Raw genomic sequence first — 7,587 nt, 5'->3', positions numbered from 1 at the left:
CATGGGTACATCCAAAACATACAGATTAGGAATTTATTTTCAGGAGCTAGTGAGCCAAAGCACCATCAGTGTATGCAGCCCAAAGGAAAGAGATTGAAAGGTAGCAAGCCCACTGTAAGACAGCAGCAAAAGAGATGTATCAAAGCGGAAAAGTACGATTCTTCTGAATGTCGCTGTTCCATGTTCAGGCTTTCTCTCTGAGATAACTATGTGCACTACAAAATAGAGTCACTTAGGTGCAAGCTGTGCTAAGATTTGCTGGGGTTTCACCACAAAAACATCTGCTCCAGAGTGTATATTTCCTCAGAGTCCCCCACCAGTGTGCCACTGGGCATGCTCTGTGGGTACCAGCGCACTCGAAGGCTTTAGCCAGCATTCAGAAAGTTTCCAGCAAGTAAGGCTGAATCTGAAACATGACGTCCCAAGTAACTTTAAAAATCCTCAAGACATCCCAGTGCTTATTTTAAAATCCTTGTGTTTTCTCCCAGAATGACAACTAAGCCTTATCACAACGTTTTCCTCCCAAGACAAGAAAGTTCAAAAATCCCCACGCTGCTGCACATGAGTCCATCCACCCTTGCAGGTTAAGAAGAAAGCAGTCTTTTGATACTCTGCCCTGCCCTGAAGGCAGCTAAATTGAAGAGTCCTTGAAATTTTATTACATGGCATGTGAGAGAACATCATGACTGGATGTGCACTTGGATACATAAAAATCTATTTTAAATGCCATTGCATTTAAGTGCCAGGATTTTTTCAGTGATATACTGCTTTGTACTAAACCAGTAAAACCATCCCCTCATCTGTCACAAATGACACATATTCATTCCCAGAGCAGCCTTGCTGTACAACGCCAGGATTTGCAGTATCCCAGCTGCCACCATCTACCTGGAGTGCAGGTAGATGCACTCCTCCCTCCACAGCCACCGTATGAATAGGGTACAGACCCGCTGCTGTCTTCACCCCAGACACCTTGGAAACTCACTCTCTTATCTCTGAACTGGACAAAAGACTCTCCGATCACACCACAGGACCCAAAATATTTCACTACTGTAACTTTTTCCCAGCCCTGAGGAAAACTGAAATGTCAGACTGTAGTTTCCGCTTAGCAGCCTTGTTGCAGGTCACAAGAATGCCTTCTTCTCCCCCACCACCATTGCACTCCTCCAGCAATGTCAAATGCACAAAATTAAACATTTCTCCCATTCCTCTGGGCAGCCAAGCAACAGCGGCAGACAGCAGGTACCATCAGTGCAACTGCTCAGACTTATTATAGTGCCTGTTCTCAGCATAGAACACATTTGAGCTTTAAATCTGATCCTTAAGCGCCAGAAGCACGTATCTGGTGCAGACTGGCAGGGCTGCTGAAAGTTACGCAACCAAATAACCAAAGAGCAAGCTGTTGGCATCCACACCGCGTATTCAAGACAGCACAGATTTAGGCTTTGTACATCAATTAGTGAGGCGCTCTACACTACGGCTGGATAATGGAAAGGAAATTGAGAAGCGTTAATATCAGTGGCAAAGTAATAAAATACCCCGAGTTTGCAGTGTTGAAGCTAGCAAACAGTTACACTGGAATTCTGAAAGGTCAATATCATCAGCCACAATTACATTTTCATGGAGAATTATTAGATTTGCTGTACTTGAGACCCTGGAACACTCTTCTGCTTGAAGGAGTACTGAACTGTTAAATTATAAACACATGTACATTAAAGAAGAAAATAATCTGTATTTTTATTATAAAAAACATGTGGAAGCAGCAGAATTCTGTTCCAGAACACTGTTGCTTAATTTAAACAGCATGATTATATCTATGTGGCCAATTGAAAACACACAGTAATATGTAAAATAGATGCAGATATTCAAAAAAATCCTCCTTTCAAAGCTTAATCTGCACTTTAATCATCCTCACATATGGCTGTGTTACTGTGGCTCCAGTAATCTAAAACTAAGCATCCATACAGTTTTTCTGCTTTAATCCCACAAATAAGAAAGGGTCAGGAAAATGGCATCCAGTATCAAATGACCCATTTTTTTCCACCTGTAAACAGAACATACTGGGATTCCTATTTCAAAAGCCAGGAAGTACAGTGAGGAACCATGTAAAACTACACATGTATGAGGAGGGAAGGATGGGGAAGGGAAATGATAAAAACAGCCAGATGATGAATTTCAAAGTATGCTTTTAAACTTTAAATATTTATACTTAAACTGAGAAACATTTTGTTGAGCCCAGTATATTATACTGATCAGCTGTTAAATCACCTCAGAAGAAATTTGTTCTACACTGCACAGTTATTCAGCACATCTGATGTACAGTTTGGGGTTCCTAATCTCTGCATGGTCTGGAAAAAAATTCTACCACTAGAAAATTTGAATCTAACATCATACAAAGAAACTCCACAGCTTATGCTAAGAAACTGTCTCATGTTTTATAAACTGGCTACTACTTCATTCTGTATTTAGGGGCGGTATTAGCCTATTCTTTCCCATCTGTATAAACCGTGTCAGCAATCTGAGCTCTACCCAATTTTCCAAACAATCTTCTGTGAAATAATGTAACATAAGTCAGTTGACTAAAAGCAATATACTTACTTCTGCCTTACTCTCCATCTAAGAATAGCATTGTTAATACAATACTAAAATCACTTTGCGATGTATTTAAACATAACAAAATCTAACCCCAGAATTCTTTATTCTAGTAATTTACAAGAATTACTTGAAATTAAATCACGATATATTCCCCTGTATTATTCTGCTGCTAGATAATGTGAATAATACAGAAAATTAGCAAATACGAAAATATTTGAATCCTGAACTAAAAATTATTTTGACAAAGCAGAAGGCTGCAGATATGAATGCACTGCACTGAATTAGCATCTGAACATCTTAACAATTTAAATAGCATTGCTGGTTGCTAGTGTGCTAACGGATCTGCTTATCTCTTGTATAGCAAAGCAAATTTAACCTTTTTAGATGTTTTAATATATCATTACATTTAAAGCAGAGTGAAATTGATAATGTGACTGCTATATAAGAACCACATAAAATGTTCAGTCATGTAAGGTTTTATTTTTATACAAATAAATACAGATTTATCATTAATCTCTTAATTTATGATAAATGCACAAAGTATGAGTTCATTCATCATGCTCAAGTACAGTGAATGTATAAAACTGAAATTCATTTTATTAATCTGTTTAGAGACCACAGCATTATGTAAAAATACCAGTCAGAAGAACTCAACACCTGAAAAAAATATAATGGAGAGTATGAAACAATAAATGTTGCTTTCCATGAACTATATTATGCAGATCAAAGCCTAGCAGCATCCTGCCTGACTACAGCATTTCAAAGAAAGAAAATGTATTACTTAAACATGTGTATTGGTTGTGCCTGAGGAAATCACTGAACTGGGAGTCGCTGGAAGCAAGGAGAGTGCTCTGGGGAGGTAACATTACCCAGTTGCCCTGCTCTCACACTCTCCTCTGATACTGGCTACTTTCATACACAGGACAAGGTGAAGGCTATTCTGACTTCTGTTGCTTTATATTTTGTCTCACACATTTTTCTCTTGACCTTCTTTCAGAACACAGTTTACAAATGAAGACTTTACATGAGTTCATCACATTAAAGGCCATGTTAAATAGTACAGAGTGTTTTAATCTTTAGACCACTCTCTTTCATAACAAGCAATCAATGACATCGAAATACAAAGTTGTGGTAGAATTACCACTATGCAACCAATTAACTGTGTATGCCTTTTTAAAGAACAACCAAACAAAAACCCAGTATCACTGGCTTTTTTATTTAGGTGGGTAAGTTAGAATCTGGCTGACTTTACAGGATAAATTTTGAATTGTTAAATTGTGCTGTGACCACTGTAATTTTGTGCTTTAGCAACAGTGAAAAAGTACAAACAAGGGTAATTATATCATAATTACTACAGTGAAATTTAAATGAAACCTAAAAAAAAAAACACCCAAAACATCCTTCTGGATCTGTTCATTTCTTTTCCTATATGCAGGAGAAAGAGTAATGTAATCTCGAAACTCCTAATGTCTTGTACCCCTCCAGAGGTCCGACATTCCCTTAAATAAACATGCAGCCATGCAAAGACAATATTCCCGAATGGATCTCAAATACTTAACAGCAACGTACAAGTACTATAAACTTTGTCTTCACATCTGTTAGAAGAATGTATAAAATATGCTAGTGGTAATCAAACACTTTTGTTTATGCTCACACACAAGATATTTCAGCTATTTGTGCCAAAAAAAGGGAACTGTTAGCTACTTTAGCCAACATGAATGAATGCCTGATTACTACATTTATAAGGAGTTAAACACAGCATTCAAAGGTACCAAAACACAGCTAGCAAAAATGAATGAATGCATGTGATGATGCTGCAATCTTTTTCTTTACTACAACAATTTTGAGATCTCAGGCGTATGCTATAACCTGCATTTGTGCATTTTATATTGGCACTGATGCTATAAAATCTTTATTCTCGGGAGGAAAATGGAGCTCGTGAAATTCTGCTGTAGGATGGATGGATTTTATTCCTAAATCACCACTGCAAAAGAAGATTCTAATCCAGCTCTGGATGATGATAGTATCAAATGACAACCAGTTTAACTCTGAATTAGGATGGGTTTCTTTAAAGTCCTTTAGGAAGTTTGTTTTACTGCACAGATCTCTTAACTACAGGAACAAGGACAAAGTCTAACTTGAAAGACTTTCCTTTAGGACTGTACTTTGTGTATAGAAGTATAAATAAAACAGCACTCAATACATTCAAAGTGAGGGGACTTAGAACAAGCTTTTTTATATTAGGAAAGACATGCCGTTGCCAACATCACTATAAAGGGACCACCTTCTTCCCAGTTCTACAGTACATCGCCTCCAAATAAAAGTCACGTTGCATTAGTAATACCAATTTTACACTGTTTCCCTTCTTTAGTCCTAGATAAGGAACTGTCTGCAGTTCTGAATTGTGCAGTTCTGAATTTGCTAAAGCTACAGTCGTTGTATACTCTTGCAGGCAAAGTATATTCAGACTAATAGAAATTATTAATACTGTCCTACACAGCTTCAATTCAGCCTCAATAAAAGCATCATCTCATCCAGAACTGGAAGAAATGGGGCACAACCAAGGGGGCTAAAACCACCGGACAAAGTGGAAATCATGTTTCTAAGGGGTAATTAAAATTTTGGTTTCTCTAGCCTGCAAAGCAAAGGTTAAAATGTTTTTGCTGATTTTTCTCCTTCCTGGAGATTTAAACATCAGCTTTAACTAGAAAAAGATCAAATGAGTATAAACTGACTACAAAAAAATGCAGGCAGGAAACCACACGGAGAGTTCCAACCATTAAGACGCTGGCAAACAGCGTGTCTTGGGGACAAGACCATGAACTACATCACAGTAAAGCCGAAATACATCAACAGGCTGGGGTGAATCTGGGCCCCAACAGGTCAGCTTATCCTAATGGGGCTTTAAGGGTTTGATTCTCTGATAGCCCTTGTGGCACCCAAAAAGAAGCTTTGTTGCCATGTATTTGATGTGGTCCAGAATACTTTTTAACTAATTTATTCCATGCTTCTGGACTTCTACTAATGGTCTGGGGGAATTAAGAGAGAATTCTCTGTCTGCAGCCTTATTCTGTGACCCTGGCACCAGGGATACCAGCACAGTGCTGGACAATGCAGAGCCCTGGGAACACTGAGAAAACGCTGTGCCTTGTGCAGGCTAACGCCTTGCCACTGGCTCAGGGTACGCGTGGGAAGCAGGGAGAAGGACCTTGGGCCTCCAGATGGGGTGGGCATTGCCCACATTTATCTCACAAATTCTGTTACAGTAGAGGCCCAAAACATTGACGAAACCTTTGATCACCACTCCCTTCCCATTATGTTAAAGGCTTTTAATTTTTTGCTCTATGTTTACTCCAGTACCTTAAGCACATTCTGTGGCTTGCAGTACACCACAACTGACACATGTATCCCAAAACATAGATGTAAAGGGGGCGGGGGGGAGGGCGGGACAGATGGTGGTGAGGTTGTGTGAGAGGGTTGGGGTTTTTTCCCCAATTTCAACACAAGCTGACAAAGACAAAGCGTATTCACCCCAAAGCCTTGGGCGAACTTTCCGTGCTGGAAGTTGCACGACTTCTGAAATTTACATTTAGGGCATTCTGCTCTCCGTAATCTTATCATTAACCTCATTATGTTAGCTTCTGCACATCATACATAATGTACTGAAAAAGTAAGTGAGTCAAAAGAATATTAAAGAAATACAGTTTAGGTCCTTGTGGATCACTCAGTCTGTTTATGCTACTCCAAACCACAAACATGCTCAAAAAACTAGTAGATATCACCCCAAAGAGAGAGGTCATCGTGCAAACTAATACATTCACATCACACACACAACAAACATTTTATCACTTCCAGTTATCCACCCCCCCAGACCTAAGCTTTCAAACTTTTGCACTAGATATTTTTCTAACTCATCAACTAAGCAGTCTCGCAACAAATACAAACACCAGCATTTGCCAAGTTATCTTCCCCTTAGATAGCAAAGTCTCTACCTTCTCCCTGGCTACAGTACTAGAAATGACACTTCATGATGCCCACCCACTGATATTTAAAAGATATTCTACCTCTCCAGGAACATACTAGGGAAGAAAAAAAAACAAAACATCTCTCTTACGCAATGCTTTCTATACATAAAGGCCACGGAGTTCTCTGCACAGGAATGGAATTCTACACATATTCCCCTACAGTGACTATAAATTACTTGGTATGACACATCCATCATTTATCTCAAGTTTTACTTTAAGTACCTAATCACAGCTTTATTAGCTTTACAGCCAGATCTAATGTGGAAATAATAAACCTCCATATAATTGCGCTACTCATCTGCCTTTTTCAGCTTTGAAATCTTTGTTCAATTCTAGCCAACCTTGACAAGGTCAAGGAAAGTGTTTGTTTGATCTCAGGGAAACAAATTTCCTACAAATCACTGCAAGAATCAACAACTGAGCAAGGCACAGACACAGATTAATACTCAATGAGGAAAAGGATGCAACGTTTGTCCCAGAGTTGTCTATTCTGCTTGGACTCCAGACTGGGCAAGCAGCATTGCTATAGCTTGAAGCCAGTCATAACATGCAGGGAACAGGAAAGGGAGATGCAAAGATGAGGGTGGAAAGGAGTAACCATGGATATAACAGAAAGACAAGGAAAGACATTTTGCAGAGATGAGACTTCAGATTGTCCATGTGCAGGGCAACAACTTCCTTGCCCTTTCCTGTACACTGCTGCCATAGGACAACATATCCATAATATACAACAACAAAAGAAAGATGCAAACCAGATACAGGTTTGCTTAACCAGGCCTATGCTTACCTAACCTAACCAGCTTACCTTTCTCCTCTTCCCGTAGCTATGAGGTTCTGCGATTAATTTTGCATTAGGAAGGAAATCTTTTTAATGTAGCTCACATACAAAGACACAAAGATCACACTGTGTTACAACACAGTATCCTGAGATCAGACCTTTTCCTGTCGAGTATGATAATGCACAACTCTA

The 7,587-nt window shown here is 39.0% G+C and overlaps 1 protein-coding gene across 2 annotated transcripts in view; it reads right to left on the bottom strand.

Moving 5' to 3' along the window:
• MSH3 (mutS homolog 3) overlaps positions 1 to 7,587 on the bottom strand; it is a 113,975-nt gene that overhangs the window by 54,166 nt on the left and 52,222 nt on the right. The gene's annotated exons all lie outside the window — the stretch shown is intronic.

This window comes from Egretta garzetta, unplaced genomic scaffold, assembly GCF_000687185.1.
Source record: "Egretta garzetta isolate BGI_Z169 unplaced genomic scaffold, ASM68718v1 scaffold136, whole genome shotgun sequence".
Classification (NCBI taxonomy): Eukaryota; Metazoa; Chordata; class Aves; order Pelecaniformes; family Ardeidae; genus Egretta; species Egretta garzetta.
This window is presented reverse-complemented; position numbering and strand designations above follow the sequence as displayed.